The following is a 25,167-nucleotide window of genomic DNA, read 5'->3' on the forward strand; positions in this document are numbered from 1 at the left end:
AGACTGCGTGGTCGGTAGTAGAGGGTTTCAGTAGGCCTTTAAATTCCTCCCTTGGAGCTCTATAGCGAGGACGATCGACTGTTATCTTGTGCTTCTTACATTTCATTACAAGTTATTGCACGAATGGGATGTCACTGATATTCGAACGGATTGTGTGTGAAGTGAATTAATTATATTTATAAAGCGCTTTTCTCTAGTGATTCAAGGCGCTTTACATAGTGAAACCCATTATCTAAGTTACATTTAAACCAGTGTGGGTGGATACTGGGAGCAGGTGGGTAAAGGTTGTCTTGCCCAAGGACACAACGGCAGTAACTAGGATGGCGGAAGCGGGGATCGAACCGCTAACTCTCAAGTTGCTGGCATAGTCACTGTACCAAACGAGCCACGCCAGCCATTACAGTCCATTCCATTCTTGTGTCTACAATTGTTTCACTGGGGTCTTCGACAGCTCTTTAGTCTTTCAAGAGGTAAATAGTTTTTTTATCCATACAATGATATGACATAAGGAAAAACTGGGCTTTGTAGGGGAATTCTCCCTAACAATCCTTATGCGGTCACTTTGCTGAAGCTGCTTCCACATCGTGACAGCACAATCCAACCTTGTGGTGACCTCGCAGTGACTCCCGTCCCCGCTCAGCGACCACAAAGAATTTAGATTTTTTTTCCCTCGTAAGTGCGCTTTCTTTGGTTATATTAAAGAATATTATTTTTACTCACTATCTGTCTCTTGTCTGCTGCATCTTGAGGTCGATCCATTTCCATGCTGTGACATGAATATCAGCCAAGCTAAAGCGACATTGTTAACTTGACTTGTTCACACCGCGCTTCCAACTCCTAGCAAGTAGTCAGTTACTAGCTGGCTTAAACTGCTAATAACATTGGTTGCAACCCACCACGAAATACAAACCCCGTTTCCATATGAGTTGGGAAATTGTGTTAGATGTAAATATAAACGGAATACAATGATTTGCAAATAATTTGTAACCCATATTCAGTTGAATATGCTACAAAGACAACATATTTGATGCAAATAATCATTAACTTTAGAATTTGATGCCAACAACACGTGACAAAGAAGTCGATAAAGGTGGCAATAAATACTGATAATAGGATAGGATATGATAGGTCTTTATTGTCATTGCAACAAGTACAACAAAACTTTGTTTTCAGCACAAAGCTGTTCAAGATTAGACAAACAAACAGTGTACAGGGTTACAGAACAAGAACGCTGATGGGTCGCCATAAGGCGCCCCGTAAAAGATGGGAAAAAGGTCAACGCTGGGGATGGATGAGTAAAAAAATACAATCCAGACTGGGCTCCTAAGGGGGCCCAGTTCGGAGTGGGAAAAAACCTCCATAGCAAAGCACATACACATATTACAACATACATCTCGAGATATCTAGCAACAGCGGGAAGGTAGTTCAAGGTCATGGTGGGAGGCCGCAGCTCTCAGGCGCTGACCATCCATTCATCACCCCTACGGGATTTGCGTCAAGGGCGCTGGGTTGGGGGGGGGGGGGGGGGGGGGGGGGGGGTGTCGTATATTTGTTTGTGGATGTGTCTGTGTGTGTGTGTGTGTGTATAAGCCCGTAGTGTGTCTCTGTTCCGCGGGCTTGATGTATTGTCCGTCTCGTCCAAAGTCAACAACAACAGGTGTGTGTCCATGAGAGACAAGAAGGGAGTTTGTTGTGTCGCTGCGCTGTCCTTCGGGAGAGTCTCGAAGCCAGGGAAACAATCCCAGTTAGAAGGATTTTGTATGTGAGTGAAAATAAAATTTGCTTTTCACTCTAAATTGTCTATGGCTGGTCCTCAAAAACTGCGGGGTAGACAGTCTGATGTAATCCACAGTTCTTCCCGCATCCTCCAATCATTTGTGGCAGCTTTGGGGTACTTTGAAGACTGCCAGCAACTTCCAATTTGTCGACAAACCAGAGCAACGCTTACTCCAATCAGCAGATGTACTGTTGTCATAATTCCGAATAGGTGGATATCTTCACGTCCTCCACAGAAAAGGGTCGCCAGGCAAGCGGCCCTCCTTCTTCTCCCAAGAGTCCGTCGTGTGTCCAGCAACAACCGCTTCGTCACGACAGCAGGTTCCCCCAAACCCAAGATCTTGTCAATTGAGGCCAGTTAAATAGTTCCAATGTTTAGATTTGGAATGCAGTGCAAAAAGAGGCAACAAGAAAGTTAGGACAAGACAAAACAAAGAAGCAAGCAGGAGAGATAAGGGAGAGGAAAGGGGAGCGTTCACCCTCGGCGAGTGCCAGAGAGAAAAATGTTGATAGAAAAAAATAATGTTGAGGAATGCTCATCAAACACTTCTTTGGAACATCCCACATGTGTGCAGGCTAATTGGGAACAGGTGGGTGCCATGATTGGGTATAAATACAGCTTCCCAAAAAATGCTCAGTCTTTCACAAGAAAGGATGGGGCGAAGTACACCCCTTTGTCCAAAACTGCGGGAGCAAATAGTCATACAGTTTAGGAACAACGTTTCTCAAAGAGCAATTGAGTCCACATCCGAAATTGTTTTTGGAAATATTCGACATTGTGTCATAAGGACCAAAGGGGAAGCGAACCATCCAGACTGTTATTGACGCAAAGTTCAAAAGCCAGCATCTGTGATGGTACGGGGGTGCATTAGTGCCCAAGGCATGGGTAACTTACACATCTGTGAAGGCACCATTAATGCTGAAAGGTACGTACAGGTTTTGGAACAACATATGCTGCCATCTAAGTGCCTGCTTATTTCAGCAAGACAATGCCAAGCCACATTCAGCATGTGTTACAACAGCGTGACTTCGTAAAAACACAGTGGTGAACATGCCCTTACCCAACTACTTTGGCACGTGTTGCAGCCATGACATTGTGAGTTAGTTATTATTGGCCGAAAAAAAATAAAGTCTATGAGTTTGAACATCAAATATCTTGTCTTTGTACTGCATTCAATTGAATATGGGGTAAAAAGGATTTGCAAATCATTGTATTCCGTTTATATTTTCCATCTAACACAATTTCCCAACTCATATGGAAACAGGATTTGTAAAATAAAGAAAACAACGCTTGAGCTGCTCCTTTGAGTCAAGAAAAGTTCATGCTAGGTTGTAAATCATGTATTGTAGAGAGCTGTGGTACCAAAGCCAAACCGTAACAACTTCATACTAGATGGGTCTCAACTAATGGAATACAGTATAAGATCTAACAACATCCAACAAAATTTGAGGAGTGAGGATTATTCGGAATTTACCAGCTCAAGGGGAATACTGTAAACACAAATACATAATACTATAAATATGAGATGTTATTATGAATGTGCATCTTACTACATCGCTTATATACTTGCAGCATGAACTCTATACACAACCATTTGGGATGTTTTTAGAGTGCCTTATAGGCAGAATACCCATTATTGTTAGCCGCCTCTGAGTAGCAGTTTTGGACCATTTTGAATGCACAAACAAGGAAAATATATGTGCTCTTGTGTCAAATACGGATTGTGGCTAATGGGTGAAATTACGAAAAAAGCGCAGCTTTCTTTTAACAAAAGTTACACATCCAGTTTGTAAGCATCTTTGAGATCGATCATCTACGTACAGCAGGGAAGGAAATCATATGGCTCCATTGCTGGGTGGATTTTCCGTGAGAGGAAGAGGGAGGTTAATCATTTTGTAATGCATTCTGCTGAAAATGATGGAAAGCGCTACTTTACATAGCAACTGGCGCAGCATTGAAAGTTGGAATTGCCACAAAACACATTTTAAAATATTCAACACTCTAATGCCACCTAGCAGCGAAAGTGGATAGTGATTCCTCAATATGTCACGATTTATGTCTCAGGTAAACTGCGATAAATTGGGCCATATGAATCCCCTTCCTACTATATGCATTGTGTCTTTCTCCGTTGCAATAAGCCTACCATAAAGTTCTGCACTGTTTGTTTATTTGTAAGGTGTAAAATTAGGAAAGGGCAGCACGGTGGAAGAGAGGTTAGTGCGTCTGCCTCACAATACGAAGATCCTGAGTAGTCCTGGGTTCAATCCCGGACTCGGGAACTTTTAGTGTGGAGTTTGCATGTCCTCCTCGTGACTGTGTGGGTTCCCTCCGGGTACTCCGGCTTCCTCCCACTTCCAAAGACATGCACCTGGGGATAGGTTGATTGGCAACGCTAAATTGGCCCTAGTGTGTGAATGTGAGTGTGAATGTTGTCCGTCTGTCTGTGTTGGCCCTGTGATGAGGTGGCAACTTGTCCAGGGTGTACGTCGCCTTACGCTCGATTGTAGCTGAGATAGGCACCAGCGCCCTCCGAGAACCCAAAAAGGGAATAAGCGATAGAAAATGGATGGATGGAAACATGGGACAATCAGCAAATACACTTCTGTCTTAAGTTACATTTCCTTGCACTTACCACAAAATATGGCCAGACATCTCAATGTTGGAGTTGTATGTCTTCCCCAGATGTCAAGTGCTGATAAATGTAGAGTGGTCACGTGGTCATGTCTACTTTAAAAGCAGCCGGTCTCTGCCAGTTTGTGGACTGAGTCGTTGTCTTGCTTTGCTGCTTGTCAGCTCTATGGCGAGTACCAGGAGCAACAAAGAGGTCCCGACGAGCGGGAGTTCAGGCGGCTGCTGACGGAGCAACATATCAAAAAGCATGGCCACCACCCTAGGGCCCATCTGGAGGGGTATAGCAGCGGGAGTCAAAATGGCTTCCAGGGCCACCGACGCAGCTTCCAGCAGAATTGGCAGAAGAAGCGGCAGCAGTCCGGCGTGCTGGCGGACGCTGCCGAGGGTCCCAGTTCCGAGTCTAAACTACGTTCCTCAGTAAAGAACAGACGCACCTACTCCAAGTGTAGAGGTAAGCCTTAAGAAGAAAGCATCCACGGAGACTTTGCCACTTAAATGTCGGTTTCTCTCTCGTGATGTCGCTAGATTGCGTCGTGAATGTGCAGAAATTCCTGGTGAACCGGGTTGGAGAAGACTGGATCTTCTTGATCCTTCTCGGCACCACCATGGCACTAGTGAGCTGGACCATGGACTACACCAGCGCCAAGAGTCTGCAAGGTAAGACCACACAAACAGCTAGCTGAAGCTAAACGTGCTATCAACTTGACTCTGTGCTCTGTAGTTGTTCCTGTTTGCTCCCTCAGTCTACAAGTGGATCCACAACCAGCTGAGCGACAACGTTCCCATGCAGTTTGTGGCCTGGGTATCCTACCCGATGGTCCTCATCCTCTTCTCCTCCGTCTTCTGTCAGCTAATCGCTCCTCAAGCTGTCGGTGCGTACCTCTTCATTTCACTAGCCTGAATGGATCTTCTGGAAGAGCTTAGCCGTTATTGAAAGCTCGCCTTCAGGTTCAGGCATCCCAGAGCTGAAGACCATCTTGAGAGGTGTGGTCCTGAAGGAGTATCTGACCCTAAGGGCCTTCATGGCTAAGGTGATTGGTCTGACGGCCACGCTGGGCAGCGGCATGCCGGTTGGCAAAGAGGGTCCGTTTGTGCACATCGCCAGTATCTGTGCCGCCGTGCTCTGCAGGTTCATGTCCTTCTTTTCTGACATCTACCAGGTGAGCTCCTTCTCCTCCTCTCATGCACCTCCTCGTGCTCTTCACCTACTCCTCCTTTCGCATCAATAGAACCCGAACTGTTACGCCGACATCTTGACAGTGGGCTGCGCTGTAGGAGTGGGCTGCTGTTTCGGAACGCCGCTTGGAGGTGTCCTCTTTCTCCGTCTCCTGGACCATTGCTTGTGTCCATTTTTGTCTCGTTGCTATAAACTAACGCTTCTTTTGTTTTTCCACTGGCAGGTGTGCTCTTCAGCATCGAGGTCACATCCACCTACTTTGCCGTCAGAAACTATTGGAGGGGATATTTTGCCGCCACATTCAGTGCCTTCATATTCAGAGTTTTATCTGTCTTCAACAAAGATTCTGGTCAGTCAACATCTACAGTAGTTTCTAATGCAGATTTAGTTGTGTCCAGAATTGTTCAACATCCAAAACAAACATGTAGTTATCATAAACAAACTTGACTGTTACAAAAATCATGTCCAATACATTAAGTTAAGAACCGTGTGCCCCTTTACAAATACGCACCTGTTCTGCCAGAGAATAAGAAAACAGAGCAGGACGAATCAGTAACCAGCAGGTTTTTGGATCCCTCCAAATTCTCCTTTTAAAAAAACAGCAATTACCCACATATCTAGCGACTTTATCTTGTGTTTTGATTATGATGGGTACTGAATTCAGTAATTTTATAGACTCCAACCAAAGTTTGCTGGTAATCCTGGTTCAACTCAAACAGTACCGTTTTTGAGTAGAATAGAATGAATAGAGTGGACTTTATTGTCATTATATTTGCATATAACGAGATTAAGGACTCCAACATCAGGTGCGGTTGTGGGAACAAATATGGGATAAAAATAAATTACACAAGATGTAATAAACATAAAACTAAGAATTGAAATAAACAGACTACTATCCATTAAAAATAACAAGCAATCCTGTACAATATACAAAATACGATACAAAATGCTGTACAATATACAGAACAAGACAAGAGTACTGGAGTAATAAATAACAATCAGTGTCGGATGTATTGCACTCGAAGGGTAATGTTGCACAGTAGGGTATTAGGGTAGGATATTGTATCGGGGTGAATTATTTATTATAAGTTAGAGTTCAAGATGGTGACAGCTCTGGGAAAGAAGCTGTTTCTGAGCCTGTTTGTTCTGGTTCTGATGCACCTGTAGCGACTACCCGATGGTAGCATGTCGAACAGGTGGAAGCCAGGGTGTGTGCTGTTCTTGGTGATCCTTTTTGCTCTGTTGAGGCAGCGGGAGTTTTGTAAATCCTTCAGGGAGGGGAGGGAGTAGCCGAATATTTTTTTGTGCAGACTTTATGACCCCCTGAATCGCCTTTTTGTCTGCTTCAGTGCAGCTGGCGTACCACACTGTTATGCAGTACGTCAGCAGGCTCTCGACAGTCGAGCGATTGAAGGTCACCATCAGCTGCCTCTCCAGTCTGTTCTTCAACAGCAAGCTTTGGATACCTTTGTTGCGCTCGACGTTGTGTCCTGTGGGAAACAAGCAGTCAAGCACTGACTGCCTCTATGTAATATTAAACTTTTTCATTCCAGGCGCTTAAAGTACCAGTAGAGTGGAAAAATAAGTTCACTTTTTTCTCGGGCCAGTCTACATTAAGCCTGATAACTCCTTAAACAAATAATTATTGAGCCTAAGCCCTGTGTCAGCCCAATTAAACATTGTTTAAGATTCCCCTCCTTGGATAATTTTTTACACGGGTAAGTGTGCCGTGTATTTCTTGAATCTCCAGCTCTTAGCTTTGTGCGGACTCATTGATTGTTTACAAACTGAGTTCGGAGAGGAAGTGACATCAGAAAGACCGCGCTCCACACAGGAAGTGACGTAAGAAAGAACGACCCACAGCCAGCTTCATAACAAGCAGTTTCGTAACTCAGAGGTAACCAATGGGAAGATGGAGGCGAGTCATCCAGACATGCCCGTGTTTCTCCTTCTTCTACATGTACAGGTGCTTGTGGAAATCCCACATTAATACCTCAGGAGAAGGAAACGCGCGATTGCAGCTATATCGGATACAACACATGTCAGACTGCAACATGGCAATTTTGAGCGACGGCTTTGGATAAGCCCTGGAAGAACGCCAGCCTGGTGGGATGTGTTTGTCAATGTGTGTTGTGCCAGAGAACCGGCAAGAGCATTTTTGTGGCCTAGTGGTTAGAGTCTCCGCCCTGAGATCGGTAGGTCGAGAGTTCAAACCCCTGGCGAGTCGTACCAAAGACTATAAAAATGGGACCCATTACCTCCCTGCTTGGCACTCAGCATCAAGAGTTGGAATTGGGGGTTGAATCACCAAAAATGATTCCCGGGCGTGGCACCGCTGCTGCCCACTGCTCCCCTCACCTCCCAGGGGGGTAACCAAGGGGATGGGTCAAATGCAGAGGACATATTTCACCACACCTAGTGTGGTGAAATGAAGTGTGACAATCATTGGTATTTTAACTTAAGTAATTATAACTTTAACCTAATGTCCATGTCAGCTGTGATTCTACTTAGCGAAAAACTTTGTCCATTTGTTGAAGGGGTGCCAACGAGAATGCGGGCTGCCGTGGACGAGGCAAGACTACGGAAAACAGTGAATGCATTTGAACCGGCAAATCAGTTTTTGTCCGTGATGTATGTTGAGCGATTACTCAACGTCTAGTTTTGTACTCCATTATTAATGTGATGCCATAAAGTAGTTGTGGCCGTTAAGTACGACCGTCAATTTAACCCTACAAGCACAGACAGGATTGCAAGAAGGGACAATGAAGGTGAAGGCAAAAGAGTGAGGAGTTTCCTGATCAGATATCTACATCCCTCGATTATTGTTGTAAAATGTTCTTTATCCCATTGTTTACTTTCACACACGTCTATTAAAGATATGATTCATGTATGATGGCTTAGGTATGATTTACTACAACAGGGCCAGTCTAACAGCTGCTGATAGTGAGGCAAGCAAGGTTTACTGTTAAGAGAAATGTGGCAATAGGCTACATTGAAACACAGGGTAAGGACACACTTCCAGGTCATAGGTAATATGACGTAATATAAATGTGCGACTGACATTTTCCACACACACGTACTAGTTCGCATTGCGCCAGTGCAGGTAGGGTTGAGGGGGTCTTAAACGATGGCATTGTGTGTGTGTGTGTGTGTGTGCGTGCGTGTGCGCGCGTGCGTGTGCGTGTGCGTGTGTGTGTGTGTGTGTGTGTGTGTGTGTGGATAAGGTTAGTTGGGATATACTCTGTATATCCCGGCTTAGGCCCCTTCTACACTAACCAGCTAAGGTTGTCCAGGGTAAATCCCGCCTAACCTTATCTTTGTCCACACACACACAATGGTGTTTAAGACCCCACCCCCCTCTGTCAGCCGGCACAACGCGACCTAATACGCATGCGCGTAAAATGCGCACGTCATAGTCACCTCCAGTGTAGCTTTGTGTGCAAGTTCTTAAATGTAACTTATCTGAACAATATCCAGTGTTTTGGTATTTTAATTAACTGGAATTCAGTGTGCTGTGTGGCCCTATTGTAGTGAATCACACCTGAGCCATCATAAATTAATCTTTAATGGACATTATACACCCCGCTAGCACCAAACCCCAACCCCCCAACCCCACCCATCTCATCCGACGCAGGAGGTGCGGGGGTGTTGGTGGTAGCGGAGTGTATAATTTAGCCTGGAAGAGTTAGGGTTGCATGGGATTCTGGGTAATTGTTATGTTGTGTTTATGTTGTGTTACAGTGCGGATGTTTTCCCAAAATGTGTTTGTCATCCTTGTTTGGTGTGGGTTAACAGTGTGGCGCATATTTGTCCATCCATCCATCCATCATCTTCCGCTTATCCGAGGTCGGGTCGCGGGGGCAACAGCCTAAGCAGGGAAACCCAGACTTCCCTCTCCCCAGCCACTTCGTCTAGCTCTTCCCGGGGGATCCCGAGGCGTTCCCAGGCCAGCCGGGAGACATAGTCTTCCCAACGTGTCCTGGGTCTTCCCCGTGGCCTCCTACCGGTTGGACGTGCCCTAAACACCTCCCTAGGGAGGCGCATATTTGTAACAGTGTTAAAGTTGTTTAAACTGGCACCCTCAGTATGACCTGTATGGCTGTTGAACAAGAATGCCTTGCAATCGCATATGTGCGTCTGTAGACGCCACATACAACACGTGACCTGACTGGTAAGCTGTTTGTACAATTCGTGGAGGGCACTAAAGACAGTGCCATCGTAGCGCGCCCTTATTTTTGTTGATTGGGTGTTACTTAGCAGACGTCCGAGGGAATAGTCACTCTGTAACCCGCAAGTCTCCCGGACCAATCGGGAGGAATTGTATGCCTGATGCTAATAAGGGACATTCATAAAAAACTCACTGGCCGCATTAACATAAAATCTTCATATTTAATTGCGGGCCGCATGTCTGAGACCCCTGGTTTATTCATAGCACAAAGCAAAAAAAAAACCTCTGTATACAGTGTTATTTCATTATACATTTCAAGAGTCTTGTGGCTCCCATTATTTTCTTTATTTTGTGAAACGGGTCGAAATGGCTCTTTGAGTGGTACAGGTTGCCGACCACTGGTATAGGTCATCATCATCACCCAATAGATCAGTAATGATGTGCCCCAGATACTTACTTTTATGACACACACTCAGCACCTGTCCTGACAGATAGAATGAAGGAAAAGAGAGATCCTTGTCTTCTCTTGTTCTACATATCATGATGACACTCTTTTTTGCATTATATTTCTCATCATATTTTAAACCATAATCTGTACATATATTCAGCAGCTGTTGAAAGCCAGCAATGCTAGGAGACAGGATGGCAATCATCCGCATACATCAGATGATTAACCACAGTATTACCGAGTACACATCCTGTTCTACAGGTATTGAGCTGGACAGATAGGTCCTTCATATACAGATTGAAGAGGGCAGGGGAGAGAATTCCCCCCTGGCGTACCCCGTTCCCAACCTTAAATGTTGCTGAGCATTTATCACCCCATCTGATCTGCATGCTCTGATTAGCATACCAATATGACAGAATTCTGATGATACTATCAGGCACGCCCCTCTCTTTTAGTTTCAAAAACAGTTTCTGATGGTTGACGCTATCAAAGGCATTCGACGCGTCAATGTAGCCAACTAAAACTGAGGAGTTCTTACCTTTATGCATATCAATCACTTCTTTCAATGCATGGATACAAAGGTCAGTACCATGCTTGGTTTTAAAACCAAACTGATTGTCAGCAGTGGTAAGAAAAACGGTTAAACGGTCTAATAAAATTATCTCTATAACTTAAGAAAGTACGCTTGCAAGTGCAATAAGCCTGTTAATTTTCATGCTTCCCACCTTACCTGTCTTGTCCTTGATGACCGGCACCAGAGTGACAGCCATCATGGAGTCAGGCAGCAGCCCGTGAGACAGATGGAAAGCAGGACTGCTACTCTGGGGCTCACACATTTCAGGTGTTCTGCAGTTATATTATCAGGTCCACTGGCTTTATAATCAGCTAGCTGGGATATTGCTTGCAGCTCCTCACTTACAGTGACTCCAACAGCCTCACAGTTGTGGATGCTGCCTATATCAAAGGGCTCACTTTTAACACAATTAAAAAGTGCAGAATAGTGCTGCCTCCATTTCTCAGCTATGTTATCAGCTCCTGCTACACCCTCAATTGTGCATGGCAGCGGCATCCCGCTTCAGTTCAAAGTTTTCACTTCTTTCCAGAATCCAATGATATTGCGATTAAGGGGTTTCTCAGCTAATGAGTCAGCTCTCATAGCGTGCTCATTTCGAATGACAAATCAAATGGCAGATTTGTACCTCGAATGTGTTAGCTTCTTACGATTTAGTACCGGACCTAGTCTAGGTCTTCCAGCCAGAACCCATTCACTGAAAGCTTCCTCAGCCGCAGTGTAATGCACTCGAACATGTTTGTACCAGCCTGGCTTCCCACTGGATTTCCTGTTGGTGCATGTAACATAAGAACTGCTAGCTTCACACAGGATTTTGACAGTATAGTCATATCGACATCCATTGCTTTCGTCCTCTACAAGGTTCTCATAGTCCTCATTGTCACCGACGTCCCACTGTGTCATCATTGTCACCGACGTCTCACTGGGTGTGAGTTTTCCTTGCCCTTATGTGGGCCTACTGAGGATGTCGTAGTGGTTTGTGTTGTGGTTTGTGCAGCCCTTTGAGACACTAGTGATTTAGGGCTATATAAGTAAACATTGATTGATTGATTGATTAATTGATACATAGCACAAAGGGATTTCCTATGATTAATATCATTACAGTTAAGATTAGTACAAAAAATTGCATCAAGTGGAAGAGACATATTATTTAAAAGAGCATCAGTTCTCCTGTAAAACAATAGAATAGAAAGTACTTTATTGATCCCTGGGGGAAATTCAGCACCACAGTTCGCTCACAATAAACAATGATAATAATAAATAAAAGGGAATAAGCGGTAGAAAATGGATGGATGGAAATAATATATTATATATAATACATTATATATATAATATATGAATAATATAAATATATGCTACATATATTCTACATTTAAGTGCAGTCAAGGAACATATGCATTATACAGTCTGATGGCTGTGGGTATGAAGGATCTCCTGTGTTGTTCCGTGTTACATTTTGGGAGTCTGAGCCATCCACTGAACGTGCTCATTCTCTCTGCAAGGTCCGAGTGTAGTCGGTGGGAGGTGTTGTCCATATAATAATGATAATAATAATAATGATAATAATAAAATTACTAATAATAATTCCATCCATCCATCATCTTCCGCTTATCCGAGGTCGGGTCGCGGGGGAAACAGCCTAAGCAGGGAAACCCAGACTTCCCTCTCCCCAGCCACTTCGTCTAGCTCTTCCCGGGGGATCCCGAGGCGCTCCCAGGCCAGCCGGGAGACATAGTCTTCCCAACGTGTCCTGGGTCTTCCCCGTGGCCTCCTACCGGTTGGACGTGCCCTAAACACCTCCCTAGGGAGGCGTTCGGGTGGCATCCTGACCAGATGCCCGAACCACCTCATCTGGCTCCTCTCGATGTGAAGGAGCAGCGGCTTTACTTTGAGCTCCTCCCGGATGGCAGAGCTTCTCACCCTATCTCTAAGGGAGAGCCCCGCCACACGGCGGAGGAAACTCATTTCGGCCGATTGTACCCGTGATCTTATCCTTTCGGTCATGACCCAAAGCTCATGACCATAGGTGAGGATGGGAACGTAGATCGACCGGTAAATTGAGAGCTTTGCCTTCCGGCTCAGCTCCTTCTTCACCACAACGGATCGGTACAACGTCCGCATTACTGAAGAAGCCGCACCGATCCGCCTGTCGATCTCACGATCCACTCTTCCCTCACTCGTGAACAAGACTCCTAGGTACTTGAACTCCTTCACTTGGGGCAGGGTCTCCTCCCCAACCCGGAGATGGCACGCCACCCTTTTCCGGGCGAGAACCATGAACTCGGACTTGGAGGTGCTGATTCTCATTCCGGTCGCTTCACACTCGGCTGCGAACCGATCCAGCGAGAGCTGAAGATCCCGGTCAGATGAAGCCATCAGGACCACATCATCTGCAAAAAGCAGAGACCTAATCCTGCGGTTACCATTATTATTATAATAATGATAATAATAATAGTAAAACAGCACTTCCTCATCTGTGAGTTTAGACCAATCTAGTTTGGAGCTTAGGCTATTAACCTCCTGGGTCAACTCAGGGAGACTGTCCAACTTAATATCTAATATAAATGGAATATTGTCGCTCATAGAGACCTCAAACACAATCTCCATAAAACGTATAGTGGCGTGTGCGTTAGCCGTACTGACACCGTGGTCAAGCCATGATGTTGTATGCCAGGCTTCAGAGGTGGGTAGTAACGCGTTACGTATACTCCTTTACATCTACTTGAGTAAATTTTAATGCAACATACTTTTACTTTTACTTGAATATATTTATAGAGAAGAAACACTATTACTCCGCTCCATTTATCTACATTCAGCTCGCTACTGATTTTTATCGATCTGTTAATGCACGCTGTTTGTTTTGTTTTGTCAGACATACCTTCAAAGTAGGATCTATCACATGCCTGCGTTTCACCAATCAAATGCAGTCACTGGTGACGTTTGACTCTGTTTCACCAATCAAATGGAGTCACTGGTGACGTTTGACTCCGTTTCACCAATCAAACAGAGCCAAGCGGCCACATGATTAACTGCACACTTTTTTTTTAAATAAACCTTTTTTTTTATAAATTTCAACATTTACAAACAGTTGAAAATAATGGTAACTAAAATAGAATGCAAAATATATATATATACAAAATAAACAAAATGCAAAGCCATAGGCTCACTCAATCTCAGTAGATAACTTAAATTTGGAACACAGCATCATCGTTTTCACAGCTTTTTGGTTGTTAGAGGTAGAGAGTGGTTTAATGTAGAGTTCTAAATATTTTTTAAAGGCACAAAAACACGGTCGGGTATTGACAAACTTACATTTATGAATATAAAACTTAGCCAATAGTATAATGAGGTTGCAAAGGTAAAATCAATTTTCAATTTTTTTTTCAATTTAATGTAAAACCGAAATAATATTATTTAATATACATTATTGTTTTAGATGCTTAAGAGATATTCCTGGCTCTGAATTTGTTCATTGCTATTTCTATTTTTTGTGCATTACTTGTTGCCATCATCATTAAACGAACCGGTTATTCATCAGTTACTCAGTACTCGAGTAGTTTTTTCACAACATACTTTTTACTTTTACTCAAGTAAATATTTGGGTGACTACTCCTTACTTTTACTTGAGTAATACATCTCTAAAGTAACAGTACTCTTACTTGAGTACAGTTTCTGGGTAATCTACCCACCTCTGCCAGGCTGCACTAATATAGGAATAGCTATCAGCGGGCAACAACCATTGACTAGATAAGGTTAGTGCATTTTCATCACAAAACTGTATAAGGTGTCTTGCAAATAAAGAGCTAACATCGGAAATGTCAGCATTCCAGTAACCGACCACATAAATACACGTGCAGTGATTATCCTGTATAAAAATAATTAATAAAAGCAAGTTTAAACATGTAGTCATCCTCATTATCTTTCCATTCATACGGAGTGTACACATTAAGAACAATAAATTCCCTATTGTTGGACTCATACTGAACAGCAATACACCAATCAACTTCGAGCCTAATAACACTAATAACTGCATCATGCTTTTTGTGCCAGAGCACAGCAACACCTCCCGCTATCCTCCCAATTACAATTCTCATTGACAGGTCAGTCGTTGACTCACCAGCTCCATGAAAGTTATCATTAAAATAATTCAAGAAACCCAGGTTTTGTTTTGGGAGGAATTCTCGTTGACTCTCCTTCGACAAATGGACAAAGTAGAATCACAGCTGACATTGGAAAGTTTTCTTGCCGCCTGAGAAGTGTTGTATCGCAAATAGCTGCAATCGCTTTCTCTTAAAGGGGAACATTATCACCAGACCTATGTAAGCGTCATGTGTGATTTCCACAAGTATCTGTACATGTAATGTACAGATGTAATGTAATGTTTGTCTGATCTTGAATGGGATTGTGCTGAAAATTGTAATTTTCCTGAAGGAACTATCCTGACGGAATAAATAAAGTACTATCTATCTATCTATCTATGTAGAAGAAGGAGAAACACAACATGTCTGGATGACTCACCTCCATATTTCCAGTGGTTAGCTCCGAGTTACCAAACCGCTTTATTATGAAGCTGGCTGTGGCGCGTTCTTTCTGGTATCACTTCCTGTGTGGTGCGCGGTCTTTCTGGAGTCACTTCCTCTAAGAAATTAAGTTTGTAAACGATCAATGAGTCCATCAAAAGCTACGAGCCGGAGATTCAAGAAATACACGGCGCACTTACCCATGCAAAAAATATTCCGAGGAGGGGGACCTTAAACAATAGTTTAGTGTGGCTGAAACGGGGCTTAGACTAAATAATTATTCATTTAAAGGCCTACTGAAAAGAGATTTTGTTATTCAAACGGGGATAGCAGGTCCATTATATGTGTCATACTTGATCATTTCGCGATATTGCCATATTTTTGCTGAAAGGATTTAGTAGAAAACATCCAGCATAAAGTTCGCAACTTTTGGTGCTAAGAGAAAAGCCCTGCCTTTACCGGAAGTCGCAGACGATGACGTCACATGTTGATGGCTCCTCACATCTTCACGTTGTTTTTAATGGGAGCCTCCAACAAAAACAACTACTCGGACCGAGAAACGACAATTTCCCCATTAATTTGAGCGAGGATGAAAGATTCGTGTTTGAGGATATTGATAGCGACAGACTACAAAAAAAAAAAAAAAGTTAAAAAAAAACGCGATTGCATTGGGATGTTTTTAGACACATTTACTAGGATAATTATGGGAAATCCCTTATCTTTCTATTGTGTTGCTAGTGTTTTAGTGAGTTTAACAGTACCTGATAGTCGGAGGTGTGTGTCCACGGGTGTCTTGACGCGCAGTGTCTCAGGGAAGTCGACGGCAGCTTTATGGGTGGCACAAGCTCAGCTGATCTCCGGTAAGAAGAGACTTTTTACCACATTTGAATGACATTTGGTTGGGATCCATGTTCGCTGTGATCCATAGTAAAGTTTCACCTCCGTGAATTTTGAACAAGGAATCACTGTGTGTTTGTGTGGCTAAAGGCTAAAATTTCCCAGCTCCATCTTTCTACTTTGACTTCTCAAGTTTGCGAAGGATTCAGCAACACAGATCTCCAAAATACTGTGTAATTATGCGGTTAAAGCAGACGACTTTTAGCTGTGTGTGTGCGCAGCGCTCATATTTCATAACAGCCCCTGACGTCAAGCGTACACGTCATAATCATGTGACGTTTTCAAGAAAAAACTCCCGGGAAAATTAAAATTGCAATTTAGTAAACTAAAAAGGCTGTATTGGCATGTGTTGCAATTTTAATATTTCCATCCATCCATCCATCCATCCATCTTCTTCCGCTTATCCGAGGTCGGGTTGCGGGGGCGACAGCCTAAGCAGGGAAACCCAGACTTCCCTTTCCCCAGCCACTTCGTCTAGCTCTTCCCGGGGGATCCCGAGGCGTTCCCAGGCCAGCCGATAGACACAGTCTTCCCAACGTGTCCTGGGTCTTCCCCGTGGCCTCCTACCGGTTGGACGGGCCCTAAACACCTCCCTAGGGAGGCGTTCGGGTGGCATCCTGACCAGATGCCCGAACCACCTCATCTGGCTCCTCTCGATGTGAAGGAGCAGCGGCTTTACTTTGAGCTCCTCCCGGATGGCAGAGCTTCTCACCCTATCTCTAAGGGAGAGCCCCGCCACACGGCGGAGGAAACTCATTTCGGCCGCTTGTACCCGTGATCTTATCCTTTCGGTCATGACCCAAAGCTCATGACCATAAGTGAGGATGGGAACGTAGATCGACCGGTAATTTGAGAGCTTTGCCTTCCGGCTCAGCTCCTTCTTCACCACAACGGATCGGTACAACGTCCGCATTACTGAGGACGCCGCACCGATCCGCCTGTAGATCTCACGATCCACTCTTAACAGTAAAAAAAAAAAGAAAAAAAATATCCATAAAATCCGAGTGGAGTGGATTTTAATATTTCATCATTGATATATAAACTATCAGACTGTGTGGTGGGTAGTAGTGGGTTTCAGTAGGCCTTTAAGGGGTTAAACGACTTAGTGTAGACATGGCCTTTGTGTAGAAGCAGCTTAACTAGATGTGCACAGCAGGGCAGCTCATTGCATTATACCGCTCCTCAACGGGTGAAGTTAGCGTTACATCCATCCATCCATTTTCTACTGCTTATCCCTTTCGAGGTCGCGGGGGTGCTTGAGCCTATCTTAAAAAAGGTAAAGTTAAAGTACCAATGATTGTCCCACACATACTAGATGTGGCGAAATTATTTGACCCATCACCCTTGATCATCCCCTGGGAGGTGAGGGGAGCAGTGCGCAGCAGCAGAATCATTTATGGTGATTTAACCCCCAATTTCAACCCTTAATGCTGAGTGCCAAGCAGGGCGGTAACGGGTCCCATTTTTATAGTCTTTGGTATGACTCGGCCGGGATTTGAACTCACAACCTACCGTTCTCAGGGCGGACACTTTAACTACTAGGCCACTAGCTACAATCGGATTTGCAGCCGGTTATTACTGTTTCTTTCTTGCTTGAAGCAAGAGCTTATGACTTAAAAACATGTTATTTCTGACCAAACAACTTTAAAAGCATAAACTTATCCGAAATGTAAAATGTTGGTAACAAGTTAAAATGACTGAGTGCTTGAAATAAACTCGGCAAAAACAAAACAGTGTTTCCTATATTTGTGCAAGTTTGTGAAGTGTATTCCATGCAATGTTAACCTTGGCATGTTTCGACCATCATCTGCAGTCTTCCTCAAAAGTTTTTTAAAGATGGTTGTCTTCAGGTTCTCTCGCACTTTTTGCCTTCCAGGCACCATCACTGCTCTCTTCAGGACAAACTTCAGACTGGATTTCCCCTTTGACCTCCAGGAGCTTCCTGCTTTTGCCGTCATTGGGTGAGAGAAGTGCCAGCAGTATCAGTCGCATCTGGCGCCGCCATTAACCCTGCCCCGTCTGTGACCTCGTTTGTGCAGCATCACCTGCGGGTTCCTGGGAGCGTTCTTCGTCTACCTCAACAGACAGGTGGTGCAGCTGATGAGACGGCAAAACACCGCCACACGTTTCCTCAGCAAACAGTGAGTGTGTGCGTGAGTGTGCGACGGCGTCACTCCTGGTCCTGCTCTCTGTCTCCCTCCTAGCCGTCTGGTCTTTCCTGCCGGGGTCACCCTGCTGATCGCCACGCTGACTTTTCCCGCCGGGTTCGGACAGTTCATGGCCGGAGAGGTCAGAGGCCATACTGTACCTTTACGACGCCGCAAAACTCACTGACACGATTTAGAGCCGGATTGTGTGACGGACGTTTACCTTATTGCAGTGGTTCTCAAATGAGGGTACTTGAAGGTATGCCAAGGGGTACGTGAGATTTTTTCAAAAATATTCTAAAAATAGCAACAATTCAAAAATCCTTAATAAATATATTTATTGAATAATACTTCAACAAAATATGAATGTAAGTTCACAAACTGTGAAAAGAAATGCAACAATGCAATATTCATTGTTGACAGCCAGATTTTTTGTGGACATGTTCCATAAATATTGATGCAAAAGATTTCTTTTTTTGTAAAGAAATATTTAGAATTAAGTTCTTGAATCCAGATGGATCTCTATTACAATCCCCAAAAAGGGCGCTTTAAGTTAATGATGTGTAGAAATCTTTATATCTAATTGAATCACTTGTTTATTTTTCAACAAGTTTTTAGATATTTTTTAATCTTTTTTTCCAAATAAGTTCAAGAAATACCACTACTAATGAGCAATATTTGGCACTGTTATACAATTTAATAAATCAGAAACTGATGACATAGTGCTGTATTTTACTTATTTATCTCTTTTTTACAACCAAAAATGCTTTGCTCTGATTAAGGGGTACTTGAATTTAAAAAATGCTCACAGTGGGTATATCACTGAAAAAGGGTTGAGAACTACTGCTTTAGGGTACCGACATGCAGAAACGAGAGTAGTGGAGACATATTTGTTTTATTGCGATATAGCACGAAATACACAAAAACGCAGCTATTAATCAATTTAGGAACATGTAAGCGGAGCAATGAGGCAATCCAGGGAAAAGTATTAACGCACTTGTGCATTACAAAAGTTAATTACGAAAGAGGAATAGCCTCAAAAATGGCGGATGGAAAGTAGTGAAGCAAAGAAAAGGAAACAAGTAAGAAAGGTGTTCGTCATTCCCAGCAAGTGTGCATCAACAGTAACGGTTCTAGGAGTGTGAATGTTGTCTGTCTATCTGTGTTGGCCCTGCGATGAGGTGGCGACTTGTCCAGGGTGTATCAATCAATCACTGTTTATTTATATAGCCCTAAATCACAAGTGCCTCAAAGGGCTGCACAAACCACAACGACATCCTCGGTAGGGCCCACATAAGGGCAAAGAAAAACTCACCCCAGTGGGACGTCGACCATGATGACTACGAGAAACCTTGGAGAGGACCACATATGTGGGCAACCCGCCCTAGGGGACCGAAAGCAATGAATGTCGAGCGGATCTAACATGATATTGTGAAAGTCCAATCCATAGTGGATCTAACGTAACCGTGAGAATCAAGTCCAAAGTGGATCCAACATAGTATAGAAATCTTTATATATAATTGAATCACTTGTTTATTACTCAACAAGTTTCTAGTTATTTGTATATCTTTTTTTCAAAATAGTTCAAGAGAGACCACTACAAATGAGCAACATTTTGCACTGTTATACAATTTAATCAATAAATCAACCAATCAATCAATCAATCAATGTTTATCTATATAGCCCTAAATCACAAGTGCCTCAAAGGGCTGCACAAACCACATCAACATCCTCGGTAGGGCCCACGTAAGGGCAAGGAAAAACTCACCCCAGTGGGACGTCGACCATGATGACTATGAGAAACCTTGGAGAGGACCACATATGTGGGCAACCCACCCTAGGGGACCGAAAGCAATGAATGTCGAGCGGATCTAACATGATATTGTGAAAGTCCAATCCATAGTGGATCTAACGTAACCGTGAGAATCAAGTCCAAAGTGGATCCAATATAGTATAGAAATCTTTATATATGATTGAATCACTTGCTTATTACTCAACAAGTTTTTAGTTATTTATATATATTTTTTTCCAAATAGTTCAAGAAAGACCACTACAAATGAGCAATATTTTGCACTGTTATACAATTTAATCAATCAATCAATCAATCAATCAATCAATCAATCAATCAATCAATCAATCAATCAATCAATCAATCAATCAATCAATCAATCAATCAATTAACCAATCAATCAATCAATTAATCAATTAATCAATCAATCAATCAATGTGTATCTATATAAGCCCTAAATCACAAGTGCCTCAAAGGGCTGCACAAACCACAACAACATCCTCGGTCGGGCTCACATAAGGGCAAGGAAAAACTCACATAGTCATCATGGATGTCGACCATGATGACTATGAGAAACTTTGGAGAGGACCACATATGTGGGCAACCAACACCCCCAGGGGAACCGAAAGTAATGGATGTCGAGCAGATCTAACATGATATTGTGAAAGTCCAATCCATAGTGGATCTAACGTAACCGTGAGAATCAAGTCCAAAGTGGATCCAATATAGTAGCGAGAGTCCCATCCAAAGTGGAGCCAGCAACCCCGAACGGGACAAGCAGTAGAAAATGGATGGATGGATGGATGGACTATTGATTGGTGAATTAATGATGGGGGTCATCTTCCTCTTCATTCGTCTCGTCCAAGTTCACATGTCGACTGAATGATGATACTTTGTGTGCTGAAGGTCAAAGTTCAAATCCATCCTCAATGCCCCTCTCCGTGGCCCTCTCCTCCCAGCTGATGCCCAGGGATTGCATCAACTCTCTATTTGACAACTTCACTTGGACTAAGATCTCCACGTCCCCACCAGCCGGCGTTGGCCTGTCCAGGGCGTGGCTTCACCCCGACGTCAGCGTCTTCGTCGTCTTGCTGCTCTTCTTCCTCATGAAGGTGCGTGACACCATGTGGTCATTCTTCTTCTTCTTTTCTTCACACACACACATGCGCACACACACACACACACACACACACACACACACACACACACACACACACACACACACACACACACACACACACACACACACACACACACACACGCACACACACACACACACACGCACAGACACCTCAGTTTGTGAGACAATGATTGGTGAAAAGAGCCTTAAGGTCTCCACTGTTGCTTAGCAACTCACCATCTTAGATGAGATCTGTTTACTATGGAGGCAGGGGGTGGGTCAGGGGGGTGTAACCTGCAGCATGAAAATGAATTATAAGCCACATTCATCATTATCCTTATTCTGCCCTATTTTTGGACGCTCAACTACAAAACACAAAACCAGTGAAGTTGGCACGTTGCGTAATTCGTAAATAAAAACAGAATAAGATGATTGGCTAATCCTTTTCAACTTGTATTCAATTGAATGGACTGCAAAGACAAGATATTTCATGTTCAAACTGAGAAACGTATTTTTTTGTGTGCAAATAATCAGTAACTTAAAATTTAATGGCAGCAACAAATTGAAAAAAATTTGTAACGGGCATTTTTAACACTGTGTTACATGGCCTTTCCTTTTAACAATACTCAGTAAACGTTTGGGAACTGAGGAGATCAATTTTTGAAGTTTATCAGGCGGAATTATTTCCCATTCTTGCTTGATGTACAGCTTAAGTTGTTTATGACCAAGTATGCATTGCAATCTAGTATGAGAAACAGTGAAATGCATGAGTCCTACCGGCACATAGATAGCATGGTGCAAAAGTGGGCCCAATGACATGTTGTAGAGCATTGGTCCCCAACCACCGGGCCGCAGAAGAATTTTTAAATTTTTTATTTTTTTTCATCACATTCAATTTTTAACTGCATGTAAGCAGGGGTGAGAAGAGGTTTTTAAATTATTAGCGCCTGCTTACTTTTACCGCATGCCTTGAACAAGCGCAGGAGTGAGAAGAGGTCTTAAGTTAATTAGTGCCCCGGCGGCTATTCAAGGAAATACGGTATTTCTAAGATTCCATTAATATCCACATATTCCCACGGTTCCATATTTTCTGTGTCTGTATCTTCACAAATTTCCTTTTTTTTGTCAATAAATATGTTCTGCTACTGCAGTTTTGGATGTCGGCGGTGGCGACGGCCATGCCCGTCCCGTCCGGAGCCTTCATGCCCGTCTTCATCCTGGGTGAGCGCTCACTGCGCAACTTCCGATGGGCGGGGCTTAATCACTTTCTCTTTCTCCGCAGGGGCCGCCTTTGGCCGCCTGGTGGGGGAGGTCATGGCCGCCATCTTTCCTCAAGGCATCGTCTTTGACGGCATCCTTTACCGCATCATCCCTGGAGGTTACGCTGTCATTGGTCAGTCTGTACCCTTTCCCCCTTCCCCCCCCCTTCCACCACATCCTCCTCAGCTGTCCATTTCCTGTGTCCTCCACCTCTCAATGGTCTTTTTTCTCCCTTCACTTGTCAACACCTCCTTTCCCTGAGCTGTCTCCGACAGCACATGGCGGCCTCACCTGAGTCACTGACCCAGAAACTCTCTCGCTGTCGCCCACCGCACCTCCTTCACTCCTGTAACCCCGCCCTTTCACCCTGGCAGGGGCGGCGGCTTTGAGCGGGGCAGTGACCCACACGGTGTCCACGGCTGTGATCTGCTTCGAGCTGACGGGTCAGATCTCCCACGTGCTGCCCATGATGGTGGCGGTGATCCTGGCCAACATGGTGGCTCAGGGCCTGCAGCCTCGCTCTACGACTCCATCATTCAGGTCAAGAAGCTGCCATACCTGCCCGAGCTCGGCTTCCGTCACGTCAGGTGTGTATATAGTAGAAGACTGAAAATCAGTCATGAGGACAGGAGTGTTATGTGTTGCACAGCCTGTACAAAATCTTTGTGGAGGACATCATGGTGAGGGAGGTGAAGTCCATCTCCTACCAGTCCACCTACAGGGAAGTCCAACTCTTGCTCGACTCGTCCTCGCTGGAAACCATCCCTCTGGTTGCCTCCAAAGGTCAAAAGTTGCTCGATGATTAGCTCTCTGCGGTAAGGTACCTAATGAAGTGTCCGCTGACTGAGCGTTATCACCCCTGGGCACAGACTCTATGATCCTGCTGGGAAGCATCGACCGCGTGGAGCTGCTGGCGCTCTGCGATTGGTGGTTGTCGCCCGAGAGACGCCACCTAGTGCAGGTGATCAGCAGGTTTCGTCCTGTACCCAAAGAGCTAGTTTAAAGTTAAAGGCCTACTGAAACCCACTACTACCCACCACGCAGTCTGATAGTTTATATATCAATGATGAAATATTAACATTGCAACACATGCCAATACGGCCTTTTTAGTTTACTAAATTACAATTTTAAATTTCCCGGGAGTTTCGTCTTGAAAACGTCGTGTAATGATGACGTGTACGCAAGACGTCACAGGTTTTTAGGAAGTATGAGCGCTGCGCACACACACAGCTAAAAGTCGTCTGCTTTAACGGCATAATTACACAGTATTTTGGACCTCTGTGTTGCTAAATCTTTTGCAATTTGTTCAATTAATATTGGAGAAGTCAAAGTAGAACGATGGAGTTGGGAAGCTCTAGCCTTAAGCCACACAAACACACGGTTATTCCTTGTTTAAAATTCCTGGAGGTGAAACTTTACGATGGATAACAGCGCGGTCAAGCGAACATGGATCCCGATCATTTGTCAACCGGCAGGTTTCGGTGAGAAAATTGTGGTTAAAAAGTCGCTTCTTACCGGAGAAAAGCTGAGCTTGTGCCGTCCATAACTGCCGTCGACTCCCCTGAGACACTGCGCGTCAAGACACCCGTGGACAAACACCTCCAACTATCAGGTACTATTAAACTCACTAAAACACTAGCAACACAATAGAAAGATAAGGGATTTCCCAGAATTATCCTGGGAAATGTGTCTAAAAACATTAGAATCTGTCCCAATGCAATCATGTTTTTTTTTTTTCTAGTCTGTTGCTATCAATATCCTCAAACACAAATCTTTCATCCTCGCTCAAATTAATGGGGAAATTGTCGTTTTCTCGGTCCGAATAGCACTTTTTGTTGGAGGCTTCCATTAAAATCAATGTGAATATGTGAGGAGCCCCCACACGTGTGACGTCATCGTCTGCGACTTCCGGTAGAAGCAGGGCTTTTCTCTTAACACCGAAAGTTGCGAACATTTTTGTGGGTGTTCTTTACTAAATCCTTTCAGCAAAAATATGGCAATATCGCGAAATGATCAAGTATGACACATAGAATGGACCTGCTATCCCCGTTTGAATAAGAAAATCTCATTTCAGTAGGCCTTTAAAGTACCAATGATTTTCACACACACAGTAGGTGTGGTGAAATTTGTCTTCTGCATTTGACCCATCCCCTTGTTCACTCCCTGAGAGGGGAGGGGAGGGGAGCAGTGAGCAGCAGCGGTGGCCACGCCCGGGAATCACTTTGGTTATTTAATCCCCAATTACAACCCTTTGTGACCAGCTGTGTTGTATTCAGGGTCCCGACCAGAGGAAGGATATTCCATCGCCCACACTCAGCGGGGAACAGGAGGGCGACAAGGTTGGCAAAAGTGCAGAAACAGCGTTCCAATCAGTGTTATATGATGCCAATTCTGATACCGATCATCCATCAGTGAAATCCGCGGACACCAATACCGATCATATGTATTAACTGTAAAAAAATATATTTATTTAAGGTGTGTGCTATTGACAGTTTTTTAATATCAACATCATTATTTTAACTAGTTACTTATTATCTTTTTTTTTTTACATACAATTGTTAGAGCTAAACAAAGTCAATAGCACACAATAACTAAACACATGCAAAAAAAACAATTTTTGCCTTTAAAGTTCAAAGTCCAGGGATTTATTCCCTGCACAATA

At 43.9% G+C, this 25,167-nt stretch overlaps 1 pseudogene; it reads left to right on the forward strand.

Moving 5' to 3' along the window:
- LOC133558432 (chloride channel protein 1-like) overlaps nucleotides 1-25,167 on the forward strand; it is a 45,928-nt pseudogene that overhangs the window by 7,015 nt on the left and 13,746 nt on the right.

This window comes from Nerophis ophidion, linkage group LG08 (assembly GCF_033978795.1).
Source record: "Nerophis ophidion isolate RoL-2023_Sa linkage group LG08, RoL_Noph_v1.0, whole genome shotgun sequence".
NCBI lineage: Eukaryota > Metazoa > Chordata > Actinopteri > Syngnathiformes > Syngnathidae > Nerophis > Nerophis ophidion.